We start from the raw sequence: 21,374 nt of genomic DNA on the forward strand, positions 1-21,374 counted from the left end.
ACGACGCGAAATAAAGAAATTACAAAAAACTATGTGAGAGTGATTGACGGGGGGGAGGGAGAGAGAGAGAGAGAGGGACAAAACGGAGAGAGTGTGAAGGGGGAGAGAGAGAGAGAGAGAGAATAAAAACATAAAAATATATTTTTATTATCTAGTAAAATTTGTTATAGCAAAGGTTTTGATATAACAGATTTTGAGTGAGAAAAAAAATTATATTTATATAGAAAAGTATATTTCAATATTTATATACAATTAAAATTAAAAATTGTGCGCGCGTGTGTGAGTATACAAATAAATAAATAATGTAATATATTATATTATTTATAAGAGAGAATAATATTTACTGAAACTGAAAATTACCTAAAAATTATTTAAGAATCGTTCGCTTCGGTTATGTACAGAGACTCAATAGGGAGCTTTTGTATTCTAACATTTAGTGACCGACAGACGCTGTTGCCATTTAACCTGACTTTTTCTTCTCCCTTGCCCTGTTACCCGCCAAATTTGGCATCATCCGCTGCATTGCGTTTGACTTATTTACTTACATAGAATAAATCGGTTCCAACTAACCGGTAAGAAGATAGAAAAAAAAAACAATTTTTAATTTTTACGGTAAAATTTTTTTATTTATTTTTTTAAATTTATTAACGAATCAATATATTATAATTTTACTTTTTATTTTATATTTTATATATATATATATATATATATATAACAAAGGTTTTGATATAACAGATTTTGAGTGAGAAAAAAAATTATATTTATATAGAAAAGTATATTTCAATATTTATATACAATTAAAATTAAAAATTGTGCGCGCGTGTGTGAGTATACAAATAAATAAATAATGTAATATATTATATTATTTATAAGAGAGAATAATATTTACTGAAACTGAAAATTACCTAAAAATTATTTAAGAATCGTTATATATATAATATAACATCGATTTCAAATATTTTAGGAATTTTTATATATATATATATATATATATAAAAATTCCTAAAATATTTGAAATCGATGTTATATTCTCCATTTGACAATACAGTTTTGTTCTATTAATGAACTTATGATATTTTTCGTTTTAATTACTAGTGTTAAAAACTAAAAAAATCATACTTAACAACTATTTTGTTTATTTTAATTTTTTTTATGTTGTTATAATACAGTTAGTAAAATAATGACTGATTTTATACATCCGACCTCACATATTTTATTTATCCGTAAAATTTACATAAATTATTGCTTGTTTCAAGTACTTGAATTATTAGAGATATTTTCTTGCAAAAAATTCGGAAAATAATTTTGATTCTAATTAAATATAATCTGAAATAAATGTTTATTAAAACGTCGATTATTCGGACCTCGATATCTCAAACATTTTGCGACTTAAAAGCGATGACAAATCTAAGAGAAAAATAGTTTTTTAAATACCGAAAAAAATATCGTTTGTTGAACCAAGATTCAAATTTAAGCAAGTGTGTATTTATAACAAAGGTATTCGTTATGTAATGCGCTAGCATTTCACTTTATTACTTTTACCAGAACTTTCCATTGACGCTACTACTCTTTCCGTCGTGCGAGTTTCCTCAGCTTCATTCAAGAAATATTATTATTCCGTTTTATATTTTCGCTGGGTAAAGATTCACATTTTTCATCATCTTTTACTCATCTACTAGTTATTAAATCGTAACAAATAAAGCTAATTAACCAACCCGTTAAATTAAATAGTAATCGATTCCTCGACTGTTCCATTTTTTCTGAATTTACATCCTCGGGCAGTTCCTTCGAAAAATAAAGATTATAGGAAAGTAATTTGGAAGTCGTAAAATTTTTATGCATTTTACTAAAAATGTATTAAAGTTTCAAAATTAATGATCGTCTCCACAATTTTATGGGCCCTTGTGCGTATAATTTTTTTGGCATCTTATAAAATTATGTTTTATACGCTTTTTATTATTCTTATTATTTTGAATTTAAATACAAATTGTACTTAAATTGTATTATTTTTTTACTGTTATACTTATTCGAGATATGATTAGGCGTAAATGTGCGGTAAGGTTGAAAATTGGGCAGTGCCCGTGTGAAGTTAGGTACGGTAATTAATTGTACTAACTGCATCTTAAGTGAAAAATAATATTGCTGTCTCTTTTTCCCCATACCGAGCGTGGGAACGCACGCGCAGGTTAGGAGTATTTCAGACCGTTTTTATTGAAGAGAAATGCGGTTGTGTAAGCCTCGACATTTGTTATCTTACTCGATCTCTTAGAAGAGGTCGGGTTAAATATAAACGGTTTGAATATTTAATATTTCCTTTTTTAAATATGAATGGAGCCGACCGGATTGAGATTCAGGCGACTTCGATTGTTATTTAGTATTTTTGTTTTAATTTACAGGCTCATTGCTCAAACTTAAAATTGTTTTTTTTTTTTTTTTAATGACAGCGAGGTAGATAAATATATTTGTACGTAAAAAATTAACGGAATCCGCATCCAGAATCTTTCGGATCTAAGTCGGTTACGTGATACATTTAGTCTGATAAATTAAAATGAATTGTTTTTTTTTCGCCGACCAGAACGGTAGTAGTAAAAAAATATGTCCTGTTGCCGTTGTAACGCGTATTATGTGTTGACTGTTTGTTAAGCATATCAATTGACCTGACAGTTCTGATGCGGTAAATTTTCTATAAAAAATACTGTTCCCGTACATTTTTTGGGTCAATAAAATCAAAAGAATGGATCCGTGATGTACAGAAAATATTTTGTTAATTTTTAAGTCTGTCGCGTAATTAAAGAATTGAGGGCGCGCGCGCGCACACACACACAATATTTTTATTTAACTCTTCCTCGTATATATTGTTAAAACAGTGAGGGTGACGTTTCACCTGAATTCCGTTCTTTTTGTACAATAAATAATTCTGTTTTCGATTTCCGGTTAGGCTTGGCATATCTTAAATTATTATCAAAATTCATAACGTGAAAAAAGAAAAAAACATAATACAAAAAAAAAATGCGTGAATAGTAAGGGACATTTGCCGGTCTCCGTGGCGCGAGAGGTAGCGTCTCGGCCTTTTATCCGGAGGTCCCGGGTTCGAATTCCGGTCAGCGTGGCATTTTCACGCGCTACAAAATGCCGTTTCATCTCATCCTGTGATGCAATACATAACAGTTGGCCCTGAGGAAAAGAAAAAAATTGTAGATACCTTTGTATGTTGTCAATACGAGTGAAATAAATTAATAAAAAAAAGAACAGATTATAAATATTAGTTTAATTTAGTGTGACCTTAGATATAATCGAGTTAATTACAAGTTTTACATATTCATTTTTTTACCCTTTAATGTTCTATTTCATTTTAAAAATAAGTTTGTAACATTTTATCGTATAAAAAACACGTCGATATAGTTGGTAGCATGTTGGCTTTCTAAATCTACCGGTCTAGGGTTTGATTCTGGGCAAAAATTTGCTTTTGTTTAATATGTCAATGTCATGTACCGTAGGTATTACAAGGTCGAATTGTAAATAAAACTGGAAAAATTTTATCTGTTATTATGTAATATTAGAATCTTTTTTTTTTAATTCTAAAAAAAAAATTATAAATATTACGGGAGATTAATTATTATTTTAAATAAAATGTAGTAAATATAAAATAATCGACAAATCTTGATTTAATTTAATTATATCGAACGTCTATATAAGAAATAGAGATTATTAATATATTGCTGGACAGCAACACACACACATATACACCATATACTCAAGTTTACAGTTGTATTTGAATTGTATCGCGTGATCATTACTGTCCGACGGTAGCCAATCAGAACGAAGGAAGCCACCTGTGTTTTGTTCATTCCCCCCCCCCCTTAACCGTCTCACCATCGACGCATTGTCACAGTCATAGTTGTCAGTTGTCTTTACTTGTTACGTCATCCCAAAAAAATTAAATAAAAAAAGAATTACCTCTAATATTCGTCTTAGCTAAAGTCCTCTGTCGGCGTATAAACTAAACAATTTTATAAATTATCTTATTATTTTATCATTGATCATTGACTATTTTTTTTTTTTTTTGTTACTATAAGAAATTTATTTTATTACATTTATTTATCATTGCAAGATTTCGCACGCACACACACGCGGCGCGCAAATGAAATCTGTTACTCCATAATTACAATTTTTCCTTTTTAATTTTTATTAAAATACCAGCAGACCCGGCAATGCTTCGCTATTGCTATATATATATATATATATATATATATATATATATATATAGAGAGAGAGAGAGAGAGAGAGAGAGAGAGAGAGAGTTTAAATGAACACAATTGAAAATTTCATAAAAAATTAAAAATCTGAACTTCACAAATTTTACCTTTCACTTATTCTCCTTCCCCTTTTCCCTTTCCAACTTCTCCCTTTCGCTCTTCTCCCTCATCGCTCACCCAGTTTCCTTTTTAGCCTTTCCCATTTTCCCCTCTTCTCTTTCCACCTTTTCCCCGTTTTTCATTTTCCCCTTTTTCAGCGCGTAAATCGGTCCATTAGTTGTTTGGTCTTTAGCGGACACACATACGAACAAGCCATTCATATATATATATATATATATATATATATATATATATATATATATATATATATATATATATATATATATAGAATAAAAAAGTTTATTTGTATATTTGTTTGTTTCGTAAATATGTCGACACCGACCCCACCCGCTAGGTGGGGTCAAAACACAACATAGCAAACAAAAAACATAAGAAACAATCAATTTTACCCCTTATATAACGCCTTAAAAATTTCAGTATGACTTATTTCACAGGGGAACTGAAATCCGAGCGAAATCTTCGCTAGCCGTAACTTTACAAACAAGCGTTTTCGGACATATGTTTGTAGATGAACTTTTTCCTTTATTTCAAGATCTAGAATCGGTTCCCAAATTATTTCCCTTTCCTCCTAAATCACCCTGTATTTACGATAAATAAAATAGAACTGATAGTTACCGTTTATTTAACGTTCCATTTCGGACAAACCTCAAATCAGGTGACTTTTTATTAATACAAAAGTGCACGTTAAAACAATCGCACGCGCGCGAATAGAAATTTGATATCGCATATCACTAAATATTTAAAATTAAATAAGTAAAACGAATGAAAAATGCAACAACGGGAAAATAACTTCTCCCCCTGTTACACTGAAAGTCGTGGGTTGAATTCCCGCCTAGTTATGGTAAATGTATAACAAAACAATCAAAACGTAATTATAGCTGAACCGACTTAAAAGTGAAAAATAAAATTAATTATTACTCTATTTCCGTAGCTGAGCGGTAGCGTCTCGGCCTTTCGTTCAGAGTACCGGGTTCTAATCCCGGCCAGATACAACAATAACAATTTCCGAAAAAACTTATAAGATGATCATTAGAGAGAATTTATCTTAAAAAAATATAAAAAAACGTAAAAAGTGATCCATTTTGTTAATAAATAAATAATTCAAAATGCATAAAAAAATAGTTTCTTAATACACGTTTTAATTTTAGTTCATTTTTACTTCCTTGTACGAAGTAAGAAAGTATTGTGATCGCGAAAAATTTCGATATTCAAATTTCAACTGAAATATCCATTTTGACCATCCCTGAATCCAATTTGACTACTTTGGGCGTGACGTCTGTACGTACGTATGTACTTAAGTACTTGGCATAAGTCAAAAAAGATTAGCCGTAGGACGTTAAAATTTTGTGTTTAGGACTGTTATAACATCTCGTTGTGCACCTCCCCTTTTGATTGCAATCCACTGTACCAAAAGTGTCCAAAAAAGACCAAAATCTAGTTTCTAACTGCAGTAATAAGCCCACATTGAAAGGATTTCAACGATATATCGTAAATGGTATTTATTTTCATTTGTTCCAGTTATAGCCAAATAAAATTTAATTAATGAAATATTTGAAAGAGGAAAGGACATCGGTTAAAATCTCCTTTTTCATCTACATTTTTTTAATTTATTTTTTTTTTTAATTTAAATATATTGATTTATTAATATAACCTTATTATTAACCTTAATATTTAATTTATTTATTTATTTATTTTATTTATTATTTAACCTTATATTTATTATTAACCTTTCATTATAAAAAAAATACGATGAATAATAATTCAATAACAAACAAAAAAAAAAAAGAAAAAATATCTACAATTACTAATCAGATAAAATTTTACGTATTTACATTTAAAAAAAGGTGTAAGTGTAATTTAATAGGCGTACAAAAAATCATGTGTTGTCAACATCAGATTCTATGTAGTTAAAAATTAATAATATTTTTACATTAATCATAAATTTTTAATTATTATTTTTTTAATCATTTAATGGTATTAAATTGTAAATTTATTACAATTTTTATACTCATTCATTAAAACAAGATTAATTTTATCTTGTGGTTTATGTTCAGCCCAAATAAAAAAATTGGTTATTAATGTTTAAAGAGCATTATTATTTAAAATTTCCTTTTAATTTCATGGAACAAGGATTATTTTTTTTGCACTGTGAGTATGAGTGCGTGTTTGTGTGTATGTAATATATATATGAAATAAGAGAAATACATTTATCTGACAAATATTCGCTCCAGTGAATTTTATACGTGTTTATTCTCTCAAAGAATCGGACTTATAAAACATATAACAGTATGAACGCATCAGGAACGAATGGTAACATAACACACGCGCACACACACACACACACACATATATATATATATATATAACCAAACAAACTGTTTGGTTTACTTGTGTTTCCCGTCACGATCTTCAGTAGTTTTTAATGGGCGTTCATTATGAATGACTTACATCATGTTTTTATATGTGTGTGTGTATGTGTATATATATTATATATATATATAACAAGTATTATTGAAATCTGATACCGACTGACTGAAATGTGCTGGGGCTCCATCGTGGTGAAACCACATATTTCCTCTTAATTGGAGAGTTTAAAAAAAAATATGATAATTTTCTCCATTTAAACGATTTGTTAGAATGAAAGAAATTTAAATCCAAAGTATATGCACATTAGAATATTTTACACGTGATTAAAAATCTGTTAAGAGAATTTGTAAACAAATTATTTTGAATACTGTGTACTTACAAGTATATAATTTGTGTAAACTTCTTTTTTAAATTACTGTATAAAAACTCATATTGGATAGCCCACAGAGCTGATTAACTCACCACAAATCAGTTGTTTACTAGCTGATTCTCAAAGTCAAAGGTTATGAGATTCAAAACCTAGTAAAAGTTAGCTACTTTTATATGAAATTGAGTACTAGACAGTACATGCCAGAATACTTGACGGTTGAAATTCAATTAACCACAGGTCTCGGGAATTGTCAGCCTAAGTCACCTCATTTACATGTCATACATATCACTGGGTCATGGAGGGTTGCTTATTATTTACTCGTTGAACATATTGTAATGTACACTTTAAGAGAAAAGAGTAAATTATACATTAGAATATATTTAAGAATTGCATTATAATAGGAAATGTACGTTACATAGACTATATTTATACTTAAGGTGTAAGTTAAGAAAATATTAAAAGCTTAGTACAAGATTTTTTTAAAATGAACAGTTACACTAAAATATTTTACAAGATTTACAAATATAACTAAAATGAAATGTGGATGACAGTATAGAAAAAGTTATTTTATGTACTAATATTTATTTGTAAGAAACATTTCATCTAGTATTACTAATTGTAATCAACATGTGGATAAATAAAGGTTATTTATATATAAAACACACACACACACACACACACAATATATATATATATATATATATATATATATATATATATAAACTAGGTAATTTGCTGCATTGAACTTTTGTCAAAACCCAATTGATTTTGTACTTACCTTACATACAAGTTTGGTTTTAATTATTAGTTTTCATCACAAATTAATAGTAATACTACTCTTAAACATATTCCTGAATACCTGAATAATATTTCACATTATAATAAATATAATAATACCAATTTATAATGTTTCAAACGAAAGCGAGATTTAATAAAACGTACAGTAATGTTTTGACAGACCAACAAGCGTTTACGAAGGTTAAATTCTTCAAACCGGCGTTCGTTAATTTCCGCGTACATTCGTTCAAGCCCGAAGCTGTCTACATACATCTGTTTTTACATCATGTGTTTAACTCTGGGTCGGTTACTCGAGATATATTTACCGACTGACTACCTTTTTATAAAATAACATTATAAAACGGATTTTTTTAAGATTTATGCATTACTATCACAGATAAAATTTCTTTCTTTTTTATTTTTATTTATTTAAATTACTTATTTTTTTATTTCATGAATTAATTTACTACGACGATTTATAGAGAAGCTTATGTATAGGAATATGGAAATGGAATTTAGTAGCGTATAAAAAATGCCATGCCTGACGGGAATTCGAACCCGGGATCTCCGGATAAAAAACCGAGATGCTACCACTCCACCACGGAAATCGACGGGTAAATATATATTTTTAAATTATATAAATAATTAAAATATTATTATTATTATTATTATTATTATTACTTCGTTTAATTTTATGTATTTGTTTGAAACATTATGACGCGTAAATTTTATTTACTTTTTTAGGGTTACTATTAGATAACATAGAACCCCATTATTTGAGTAATTTCATCTGCGTCTGGGGTAATGTTTATAAAAAATAATTAAAGCCTCGAGCCAACAGTTTAACCTAACCTAATTCACTTGTAACCCATCCAATGTAAATCTTTTTATTACTTATTACTGATTAAATAATTAGTTTTATTTACTTTTTTAATATTAATACAATTTTTGAAACGATAATTTGCAGTGGTTTTATTCTTTGTTTGTATTATTCAAATAAAATAAGAGTAAATTAAACAATCTTTTTAACTAAAAATCCTTTCGTGTAAAGATTAAACTTACTTAAACTAACTTAGAGAGGAACGTACTTCAGTATGATGTAAATGCACTTCAAGGTACCTTAAATAAAATTTCACGTAAACCCACATAATACATACACAAAAGATTTTATTAACCCTCCCCTTTGAGATTAATGAGTGCGATGTAACACTCGAAAACCGTCTTTATTCCGTTGGTTCACAAACGATAACTTAACTACCTATCATTGTATTTACTAAATTAGTGTCTACTCAAATATTCCTTATTTACAGATGTTTGTTACGTAAGTAAACTAGAAAATCCAAAAATAATACGATTTTAAATTATAATTTTCAATTAATATTAAATAATCAGATGTTTCACGAACATCTATTACATATACACGTATGTAATACCTATTAAATTAAATTTACACATTTTAAAAAGTATGTAGAATTTTATTTCGCTAATAATTTTTTTCATTTTTTTTATTATCATTGAATTATTATGTATTGTGATTTTTTTTTAGAATCACTGGTTAATAATTATTAAATCAGTATATTTAAATTTTAAAAAAATAGTTGAAAAAAAATAATAAAAGGAGATGAAGTCCGATTCAAACCGAGGTGTCTTCCCTTTAAAGATCAAAATATTTTATATTTTTACGTCACGCCGAAACTAGTCAAAATGGATTCAGGGATGGTCAAAATGTATATTTCCATTTAAATCTGGAAACCGAAACGTATCGCAATCACAATTAAAATAAGAAAAAATAATTTAATATTAGACAACGTATAATGTAAAAAAAAAAAAATGATTGTGAATGAAACAGTCTGTGAACTAAATTTTAGACTGAATAATTTTTCATTAAATTGAAAAATGAAATCCGGCAACATTGTACTTGTCGGGAAGTCATGGTATATTACGCAATACAATTAGCCTAACCTAATCTACACGTAACACGTCATCCGATTTACATATTTTTATCGACATGTCATTGTATTTACTAAATTAGTGTCTACTCAAATATTCCATTTTTTAAATATTTATTAGATTAAAGGAGATTAATTATTATTTTTATAAAATGTAGTCGATATAAAATAATCAACTAATCTTAAATCAATTTAATTATACCGAATGTGTATATAAGAAATAGGATTACTAACATTGTCTTGTATAGCAATATTGACCGTTACGGTTGTATTTGAATAGAACCATCACGTGATATAGTACTGCCCTACGGTAGCCAATCACAGCAAAGGAAGCCACCTGGGTTTTTTCCTTCCCTTCACATCTCACACAATCACCGAATTAGTCACCGATTGAGAAATCTTTTACTTGATGCGTACAGACACTAAAAAAAAAAAATTAAACGAAAAAATAATTATTTCTAAAATTACTCTTTGCAAAGTAGTCCTATATCAGCGTTTGACCGATACATTATTATTATTTATCATATTTATAATTGTCTATTGAACAATTTTTTTATTTATTAAAACATTTCTTACTATAAAAAAATATTTTATTACGTTTATCCATCATTAAACATATCGTTTTAAACGTAATTCTAAATGGAGTGCATTTATACACATTATTTCTTTTAAATTACTTTTTTCTTATGATAATTAAAAATCATACAATGGCTGTCATCGATACCGCCTCTAGAATAAAACCTCTCAACAAGACGAAAATTTTCTCGAATTTTTAAGTGATAAAAATTCTTCATCAAGACCATATTTATCAAAGATTTTGTCGTGTAATATGAGATGTAAAATTTTGCAATTATCATATCATAATCGTTTGCCGACCTACATTTAAAATTGTTCAATATTTAAGCGTTTTGACCGTCTCTGTGACATAACAGCACTGAAAACCAAGAAGTTCGCATTCGACGGTAACGGTTCGAGATAATGACCGCATAAGTGTTTTCATCCTTAGGAAAATCGCTCGAGATTGTTCGGTTCAAATTTTAATTTCTGCCAAAGATTCCCGGTTTATTAACACATGTTGTTGCAGTTAAGATATACAAATTTAGCAAATTTTTCCACGAGTATACATCTTTATCATTCTATCGCCCCGAATATCACTTCGCTTACTGACCGTTTAATTAAGTTTGAATAAAAGTTTTCTTTTTCCTGTTTAGCCTCCGGTAACTATCGTTTAGATAATTCTTCAGAGGATGATATGTATGAGTGTAAATGAAGTGTAGTCGTGTACATTCTCAGTTCGACCGTTCCTGAGATGTGTGGTTAATTGAAACCCAACCACCAAAGAACACCGGTATCCACGATCTAGTATTCAAATCCGTGTAAAAATAGCTGGCTTTACTAGGACTTGAACGCTGGAACTCTCGACTTCCAAATCAGCTGATTTGGGAAGACGCGTTCACCACTAGACCAACCCGGTGGGTCAATTAAGTTTGAAATTTGTTACACGTAACGATATTATAATTAGTACCAAGGAATCTTTACCGGAGTTACCGTTAATTATACCATCAGCAAAGATTATAAAAGATTGTAAAGAAGAAAAAGAAAAGATTATATTATACGTAGTCGATTATAATCGTTAAATATTTCTCCTTCAGCGACCTCAATCAGCCCCTTAATAAATATCTCATTAGAATAGTTTTAATGTTAACTTCATTCTATTATGACAGATTTTTCGTTTGCTGCTACTTTACGTCGTATCAATTAAATAACAACCCTTGTGAAAATGAAAACGAGCTTGCTATTTATTCGATTTAAAAAGGCTATAAGTTAAATAAATAAAAGATAACGGTTAAAAGAGATATTTAAACTTAATTTTTGGATTGTTCTACGTACAGCTATGGAAAATAAAAATTATTAGTTTCGATTTACATTACAATATATTTAGTAAAAGATTAAGATTTTTTGTTTGTTTGTGTATTAAAAAGCTTTCATCCTGAGAGAAAAAATTTCAACAAATTTATTTTTCTTATTTAAGGACAGATGGAAATGCGTTTAATATTACAACTTGTTTTTATGTGTTTATATATCTATTTATCGGATATATTCTCGTAACTTGATCCGAAAAATGAAGTATTATTTTTAATGAAATACTAATATTAAGAAAAAAAGGCTTTATAGTTTAACATGGAAACAAAATTTTTCATCGACGTACTGAAACTAAACTATTTTTTTAATTTTTTTTTCAGTTTATATATTCAGAAGCCGATTTTTTCTAAATGATTTATCGGTATTCTATTTTTTAAATCGTACATAAGTAGATATTTTATAAGTATTTTTATAAAAGAATAATTTGTTTCTAAAGTTATAAACGTTAGCTGCAGAAAAAGAAGTGGCATCTGGACTTCGCCCTGGAAAAGCCTTGTGTAATCTTTGCCGTAGATCAGTACCCTATGCCGGTGCGACGACTAGTAATCTATCTCGTCATATTAAAGTTAAACGCCCGGGAATTGATATTTCAAGACAAAAAAATCCTTGTACTTCTGATTATCGTATTTCAGAAACGCATTACGATTTAAATCTTACGTCTATTACGATTTATTTTTTAAGAAAATATTCATAAATAATGAATATAATATCCTTATACTTTTTTTTAAATATAAAAACTTAATAATACGGCTCAAATTTTGCGTGTCTGGATTTTTGAAAATCTTTGTGTTTTATGACCAGCGGCGGCTCGCGTATAGGCACTGTGGACTCCAGCACCACCTGTTTTCGCTTAATATTATCGATAACATTTAATATAACGAGTCCTTTTTTCTTTAATTCTTTCTTTATACTTGTACAATATATAATAATCCTTAAGCTTAATGTCAGTAGCCATCCCCCAGTTTATGAAAAAGATACGAAAATCTTTGTACGGAATTGTGCGCTTCACAGTTCCAGCGGCGTTGTGTTTAGCTGTTGTGCGCATGCGCACATAGGAAACTGCCAGGAAGAGAAAGCACTGTCGCTCCCGCAGAGCCCACCCTGGCGTGCCGGAGGAAAATAGTTTTCTTTTACGCCACGTGTTTACGGAAACTTCCTTTTTCGTTCGCTTCTCTAATTCGATCATCTGCGGAAGGAATACGAAAGTGTTTATTTGTCTTTTCAGTAGCGATCAGAAGACTGCTGAAAGCAAGGACTCTTTGATCGCCAAATCAGAAAAGCTAAAGAGAAGGTAATTAGTAGAAATTGAAATTAACCGCCGTTGGAGTATAGTGTTTTTAAGCGGACATTTTATCGCCTTATATTACTAAAAAAATATTATCTGTTGACATTTTATTATTTATTCGATTAAACCGAATAGGCCTTATAAGCGTAATATGCTTAGAAACGGTGTGCCGTATTCTTGAATCTAATAAAGTGTAGAATTAGATTATTATCCTGCTTTCTGCTATCGATTCATTCTTGTTTTCGGTTCTTTTATTTTACAGAAAACTTTAACCGCGGCCTTGAAAAGGCTAAGAAAATCAACCTCGTTAAATTTAGCTACGAACCGCTACCGTTCGTGTCTGTTTCTAACCAAACGACACGATTTCAGCGATGAAGAATTCCAGAAACCGGGTATCTCTCGATCGGATGGACCGATTTGGATGAAATCGGCACGATGATTTTTTGTACGTGACGGCGATTAATTTGTCACGATAGGTGTAGCAGGCAAGGAGATATGGACCTTAAGGGTCCTGTATCTCAAAATTTTATTCAAAGGGCAGAAATGTTTCCCAGCGAACATATTTTCCGGTATTATTCAATCCCCTATAAAGGGATAAAAATATCCTTTTTTTGGTTTCTCGCGCGGTTGGCGAAAGGACCTGTTGGTCTGCCTAAATTATATTTGAACTTTATTTCGACGAAATAGACTTTTCCGTTATCGGTCTAGAAATGTTAATCGCTGAAATTACTTAATTTTTCATATTTACTTATAATTCTAACGTTACATATACTGTTATGTATAAACTAACGTTAAACTGTTTACGCCGTATCAAAACAGTACATACTGAGAATATTATTAAGCGACGTCAGGAACTGGGCGGAGCGAAAGCACGGGAACACAGGCTACGACTTTACCCGGCTCCTGTCTGGACATAGATGTTTTCGGGAGTCGTCGCTCCTCGATCGCCCCCTGGGGACGCCTTCCGGTCATACTGATTCGGATAGTAGAGACTGTGTGATCATGCAGGGACTGTACATATCATATGGCTTAGATCCGGGCCCTGCAGGATAGGGGACAGGATTTTTAGCGGGGGAGAACCCCGCACTGCCTTCAGTGCTGGCCTGACGGCGGCTGGCAGAGATTTTTCCTCCCCCTACGGAAAGAGAAAAAAAAAATGAATATTATTAAAAATACTGGTATCAACATTTTATTTTTATTAAATTTCAACTCTACCCGTATTCTATTTTCCCATTTTTGACAGCTGTTTTTAAACGCTGTACAGAGAAGTGAATACAGTATAAAAAATTAATGAAACTTATAGTAAAATCCAATATAAGTTACGTAAATTAGCGAGCGATTTAATAAATAAACCTCGAAAATGAGAAAACTATTTCACAAGAACAAAATATTTTTTTTTACATTTGATAAATATAAAAAGCATACAAATGCTGCATAATAAATATGTACAACTTTATCCCGGTTTCAAAAATCGCCACAATAAACACTTAAATTACTTATATACGCTATTACTATCTCGTATCAGACATATATATATAGGTTATTTACGTTAAAAATGTACATTTATTCCTACTGTGGAATTTTTAATCCCCATAATAATACTAGAAAGGCAACAACATTTTTAAGAAATTATATGCATAATAACTTTTAAGATACGAGTAATACATAATTTCTTATTTTTTACCGTATTTTACGATAATTTATTCAGTTAACGTAGTTTCTTAAAATTTTTGGAACTCTGCTTCAGATCGTGCTTAAAACATAATTAACGTTTCGTTACTTATTCCGTTATATTCAATAAACGGATGTAGAAATTTTAAACATTTTAAAAGATTTATTACTTTTTTAACGGGATTTAAAAAACATTCGGTAGAATAAATCCATAATACATCCATAGATCGATTAATTCATTCCAATCAGGAAAAGGAAAGGTGGATATCGTTTTGATAATAACCGTAAATTAAAAGAAGATTTCCATCTTTGAGTTAGTGGCGTTTTTATTTCTGTAAACTACAGATACGTAAAACTGATAGGCAACGGTCGTAAACGCATCAAACAAATATCACACCTTTATAAAACAATGCAAGCAAAACCGACATCAAAATCCGTTCAGCACGCAACACCCGGTCCGTTTACCGAAAACTATTTGGATGGATTTCAATTAAACAACAGATTTTTCTTTGAAATTACGAACGGTAACGTATTCCTTATAAAATTATAATCATTTCCGTCTTCTTTTTCTCAATTTATCCACCATCCTGTCATATTACTAACGTTTTCATCGGTTTATTATCGTCTGCGAGTAAAGAGTAATTTTATTTGCAATTATTTCTAAATTCGGAAAAAAAAATTAGGTTTGAATTACGGACAAAATTAATAGGATAGCTGCCGTAATTACAATGAAGTTAAAGTTAAAATAGAAAGTAATTGTAATGTTTACAAGCCGTAATTTTAACGATAAATATTGTTCGAGCTGGTTGTAAGTAATAGTTTAGATGAAAAATTAGATATTATTTGTAAATTACCCGTCAAGATTGCGATTATTATTTTAAGATAGGTAAATCGGATTCATATTTTAAGTTTTTTTGTTATTTTTGCGTAATAAAATAAATTTTATATCCATTGAAATGTTATTTTTTGAAAAATGCTTAGTAAATTTTTGGAAGCCGTAATTTGTTTTTATCTATTTCAAGAAAAATTGCCCGTAATAACGAATAAATTTGAGCGGTGCAAAAAAGTAGATTTCTTTGCTTGCGAATTCCGAGTTTTTATAAAATGTTTATAGCGCCTTAGAAATTAAAGAAATCTGCATATCAAACGGAAATATTTATAAAACAATCGAACTTTATGTTTCAACCTGGCTCGGATCTTTTAATCTTGTTAACATTTTCCGTTGAAAATACATTTTTTTAAAAATAATAATAAACGTTCTTCTGGTAGCGAGTGATCTTTATTTAAATATTCTACATTACATTACACAATTAACGATTACTAAAATTACAAGCGATAACAAAATTCTAATAGATATTTCACTAGTAATAATTTTTTTTTCTTTTTAACAGGTGACAAATTAATTTTATCTAATTCTAATGTTTTTAAACTTATATAAAATTCTGTGCGTCGAGACTAATCAAAACTTAGTTCATTATATAATTTTGGATGCCCGCGACTTTTATCGCATACTGTGGGTTATTTATTTATATAATTTTACCGTTATTAGGATCGATAAGATATATTCCTTAAAGTGTTTTAGTTATTTTTTACTTATAATTTACAACTGTTCGCGAATAATTTCGGTTTTCAGATTTCAACGGAAATATCAATTTTCACTTGTTTTTGCGTGACGTCTGTACATATGTAAGTGCGTACGTAATTACCTCGCGTAGCTCAAAAACGATTAGCCGTAGAATGTTGGAATTTTGGATTTAAAACTGTTGTAAAACATCTAGTTGTCCACCTCCCCTTTTGATTACAATCGGATGAACCAAAAGCGTCCAAAAAAAAGCCAAAATTTAAAAAAATTAGATTTTGAACTTTTTCTTAACTGAAGTAATAAGCTCTGATCGAGAGGTTTTCTACGATATATCGTAAGCGGTACTTGTTTTCATCGGTTCCAGAGTTATAGCCCCCAATAAAATTTTAATTAATGAAAGAAAGCGACCCCACGCACTCGTGGATAAGATTACCCTTTGCGGGCCCAGTTAAGGGTTACATTAAAAAGTTGATTATATATTTAATAATGTGTACATCACGCGAATTTATTTTATTTGTTTTTCCGATTTACATTTAAATTACGGGTTCGTTTATTAACTTCATGTAGTTTTTAACTCTTAAGTAATTAACCGTTTAAAACAATATCTTTTTCACGTGTAAAGAAGGATATATTTTAGGTAAGAGGGCCGTATTAAAACCACGTGTTTTCGCGTCCCTCAGTTTTCTGTTTTTATTAAATATTTATTAATTAAATATTTACTCGATTAGTATTAGGACATAGAGTATATTTCTGTGAACATTTTCAAGTGATTTGATCAATTTTAGGACGATTCTGTGATTTATTGTAGAATTTTACGGTTTTTAATTTTAATATTAATTTTTAATAGCCATTTAAATGTTTATAATAAATGACGTATAGCTACTTCGATGACGCCATCTTTCTCGTTAAGTGTGTGTGTGTGTGTGTGTGTGTGTGTGTGTGTGTGTGTGCTGCCAGGCCAGCTGCGCTTCCCTACTCTGTTGCTATTGGTGCAGAGGGGACACGTGATGCGCCATGCTGCTCTGCGCATCTCAGTCACTGCTATGTAGTTAGTGCAAGAATTATATAAAAATAAAAAACCTAGACTTTAACGTAATATCTGTTAGAATTACTACTATTCCAGGAATACGCTTGCATATGCTCAATACTAACTCCTCCTTCACCCAAAAATACCCGGGAGCTGCTGATTACAATACAATACATAAATACGAGCCTTATAAAAATTTAATTCGCTAACGTCTAAAAATCTGGATTCCTGCAACTCTTTCTTGCGTAAAGTAGTGGGTTATTTCTATATAAAATTTTACTATTATTGGGGTCGATGAGATACGTTCCTATTCCTTAAAGTCTTTTCGTTATCGTTTCCTGATGGTCTGATCGGGTAGCGGTTACGTAAGATAAAAGAAAAACATAATAAATCGCATAAACGCTATTTAAAGTTTGTTAAATTTATAATTATATACCAGAATCGCAAGAAGAGTTTACGCGTCAACTATAATAAAGGAAAACAATACGGTAAATAACATTTACGCTACAAGAACAGAAGACTAAACAGAAAATATTACAGTCTGCATCGAATACACATTACATTCGGAAATACAAAAATAATAAAATCTAATTTTACCTTTTTTTTATTATATTCCGGCAATCCAGAAACAGCCGCGAACCGTAAGTAAGAATTAAATAAAATATCTATATAACGTAAATCTTGTAAAGACCTTAGCGCGATGATTTATCGATAACAAAAGATTTACACTCCACAACCGATGTTTATGTACTCGCCTCACGAACAGAAATGTTCGATAGATTGGTAACATCGTCTTCCCCACCAATTATTACTATTAATAATAGTCTTGCGTGTGTAATTCGTTGGTAAGTTCACATTTGTTGACAAATTCTAGCCGGTATTGCGAAATCGACAAAACTGCTGGCGACGTTGCTGTCTGCTACGTGTGTCCTTGACCACAAATCTAATAATATTTATTTTTTCCTTTTGCGGCTCACTTGACAAAAAATACTGCATCTCTGTTATATCCGTTTAATTAAATTTTCATTAACATCTAAAGAAACATATTTACAATTCTTATTTGTATCGCTAGATTAAATAATAAAATCTTCACAATTTATTTCTCGATCGATATTATTTCAAATGAGCATAAATATTTCCATTACTTTTTGTTAGCACTAGACTAGATAGGGAATCTTGGAGAGCTGCATCAAACCCGTCAAATGACTGAAGACAAAAAAAAACTTGTTTTTCCTTATTCTAATTTTTGTCGATACTATTCCAGTCGCATAAAATATCAGTTACATATTATTCATACAGTCGATTATCCTACTCTCTTAGCCCTCCTTTTTCTAAATAAGATACATCCCATATATCGTTTATTTTTTGAATTTTTAGAACTCAAAATCGTATTTTGAAATTTAAAAAACTAACTGAGATTATTAATTTTCCCTACTCCATACCCTGATGTTAGAATATTCCTGATCTGTGCTTTTCCCCTTATCGACCTAGTATCTATTAACTCTCTCTCCTGATAGAGCGATTTTTCATCCGCGTGTTTGTTACCGATGTACTGAAGCTTCATTTCTTCAAAATTTTCTGTTAGTTTTCGTTGCGGTACATCATTATGGCCGATAATGATATTTTTCTGTCGATTATCGTTTCACCTTGGACGATCTTAACTTTGCCGTTCTTCATTTTTCTATTAATTTTATTTCAAAATATCTATATACAGTACATCGCCCGTAAATTTTTAAGTATAATATAACGAATTATATGAAATCAAAGAGCGATTAAACGATCGCCAACAAAAAACAAATAAACGAAATGACTATCAGCTCCGACTTGGCAAGAATATTGTGCGACAATATCAGAAGAGTAATGAACTAAAAGATACAAATTTTTTGCACCTTATTAAAGATCGGGCATGCATGTCTCAGTGTATATGTTGTTGTTCTTATGAGGGTCTATTTTTCAGTCAGTCTGTAATTAACTTTAATGTAGATAAAATTAAACAGAAATTAAAGTAGAAAATCCAAAAATAATACGATTATAAATTATAATTTTCAATTAATATTAAATAATCAGACACTTCACCAAATCTATTAGATATACACGTTTTTAAAATTCCATAAAATTTTATTTCACTAATAACTTCTGATTTTTTTTTCATATATATATATATATTATTGAATTACGTTATAAAGTGTGATTGGAATCGATGAGCCTTCCCTTTAAGATCCAAACATTTCATAAATTAAAATATTATTTTAATTTCGATTGCAATCGAAAAGTGTGGTCCACAATTAATGTTACAACAGCCCTAATCTAAAATTTCAACATCCTACGGCTAATCGTAGGATTCGTTATAAATACCGAACATTTTCGGGTAACCCATCTTTTTCTTTCTTTTTCCTGTTTAGCCTCCGGGAATTACCGTCCAGGCATTACTTCAGAGAGATATGTATCTGTAAATGAGGTATTTGTACAGTCTCAATTCGACCGTTCCTGAGATGCGTGGTTAATTGAAATTCAACCGCCAAAGAACACCGGTATCCACGATCTAGTATTCAAATCCGTATAAAAGTAACTGATTTTACTAGGACTTGAACGCTGGAACTCTCGACTTCCAAATCGGCTGATTTAGGAAGACGCGTTCACCACTAGACCGATTCGGTGGGTTAGTAAACATCACTGCTTTGTGATGTTAGTGTCCATGTCTGGTTCTTCGAACGTAAAAATTATAATTAATCTTAACGTCAAGCCTATCTAGGAAATATATTTAATGTAAATATAGTCTTATGAAAGCAAACAATACGAGGTGTATTTTCTCCTCCTTTTAGGTAATTAGTTATAAAGGAGGTAAACTCCTAACTCAAAATTTGTGTTAAGATTAACTTTCTCGGCCGTCCCTCTACCGCAGATTTATGACTTATTGTTAAGTCGTCATAGCTATTACGATAATAAAGGAATTACTTAAAACCGATTACGGTCACACATTACTGACATCAGATATTCTTTATTTCTCTGTTATAACATCCATAGAAATGTAGTCCCTACTCCAAATTATAGAACGTAGGAAACCCCCTTAGTTCTTTTGCTTTTCTTAACCGCCTATTAATAATCTGCCTCAAAATGTTATCGTTAATTTTAACCCTCTTCGCAGAATTTTCTGTAAAAAAAAATAATCTGACGAGTAAGAAAAATCACCTAAATGTATCGATTAAAATTTATTTCATTCCTTTTTCATCAAAATGAAAGACTTTCAAGAAACAAATGTATCCCGTGTGCTCTTTATTTTGCGCTCGTAAGTAACAAACATCTTTACCGTTGTACGATCAATTCTAATTTATCCTTGTATTTTTATTTAACATCACACTATTCGGTAGTCACTTATTCTAAAGAAAAAAAAAAAATTACCTGTATTTTATCGAATCGGGCTATAGAACAGTTTACTTGTTCTTTGGAGTACAAGAAAGGAGTTAATTATTTTTCTGCTGTTGTTCTTAATAAGATCTAGTTAAATCTTTTTTCCCGTTAATTTAATTAAAATATTCTCTTTTACAGAAAAAAATAATATTCCGTTTTCAATGATTTTTTAATTAGTTTTTTTCATCGCTGTGTAATATGCGCTCAATGCCTTTTAGCTGTTTATTTTTTTAAATTTTATTTAATCTACCGATCATCGATGCAGATATTTAATATTTCTAAGAACTAATATAGACTCATCGCATCCGATTTTATTTTATTTGTCGCTCTAATTAAAGTTTTACCTCTATTTTCTTTGATTTATCCGGTATTATAAGAGTTATTTTTTTATCGATGTATTTCCATCCTTAACCTTTCTTGATATTAATTGTATAATGCATTATCAGAGCAAAATATTTGTAGATTTAATACAGGTCTGTTGTCCTGTCACCGTCTGAAATAATTTTACCGTCTAGACGAAAACAACTTTATACTTAATTACATCGGGATAGAAACAGAACTTCTTAGGCGCACTGTTTGATTTTACATAATCGGTGTTATGCTAAATATATGCTGTAATTTTTTTCTCAAAAACAACCG

The 21,374-nt window shown here is 30.1% G+C and overlaps 2 protein-coding genes across 4 annotated transcripts in view; both read right to left on the reverse strand.

Moving 5' to 3' along the window:
• The window catches only part of swi2 (Protein singed wings 2), a 105,232-nt gene extending 97,194 nt beyond the window's left edge, over nucleotides 1-8,038 (reverse strand). The window contains exon 1 of the mRNA XM_075363481.1: nucleotides 7,892-8,038. The gene's annotated coding sequence lies outside the window, so the exon portion shown is untranslated. The remainder of the gene's footprint in view (nucleotides 1-7,891) is intronic.
• LOC142323614 (dynein axonemal intermediate chain 4-like) overlaps nucleotides 1-18,217 on the reverse strand; it is a 204,945-nt gene extending 186,728 nt beyond the window's left edge. For 2 of the 3 annotated variants that reach the window (XM_075363474.1, XM_075363473.1), the window contains exon 1: nucleotides 17,925-18,217. The gene's annotated coding sequence lies outside the window, so the exon portion shown is untranslated. The remainder of the gene's footprint in view (nucleotides 1-17,924) is intronic. The other variant, XM_075363476.1, reaches the window with a different exon arrangement.
• Nucleotides 18,218-21,374: the final 3,157 nt, after the last annotated feature.

The sequence above is a fragment of the Lycorma delicatula genome, chromosome 4, assembly GCF_047948215.1.
Source record: "Lycorma delicatula isolate Av1 chromosome 4, ASM4794821v1, whole genome shotgun sequence".
Taxonomy (NCBI): Eukaryota; Metazoa; Arthropoda; class Insecta; order Hemiptera; family Fulgoridae; genus Lycorma; species Lycorma delicatula.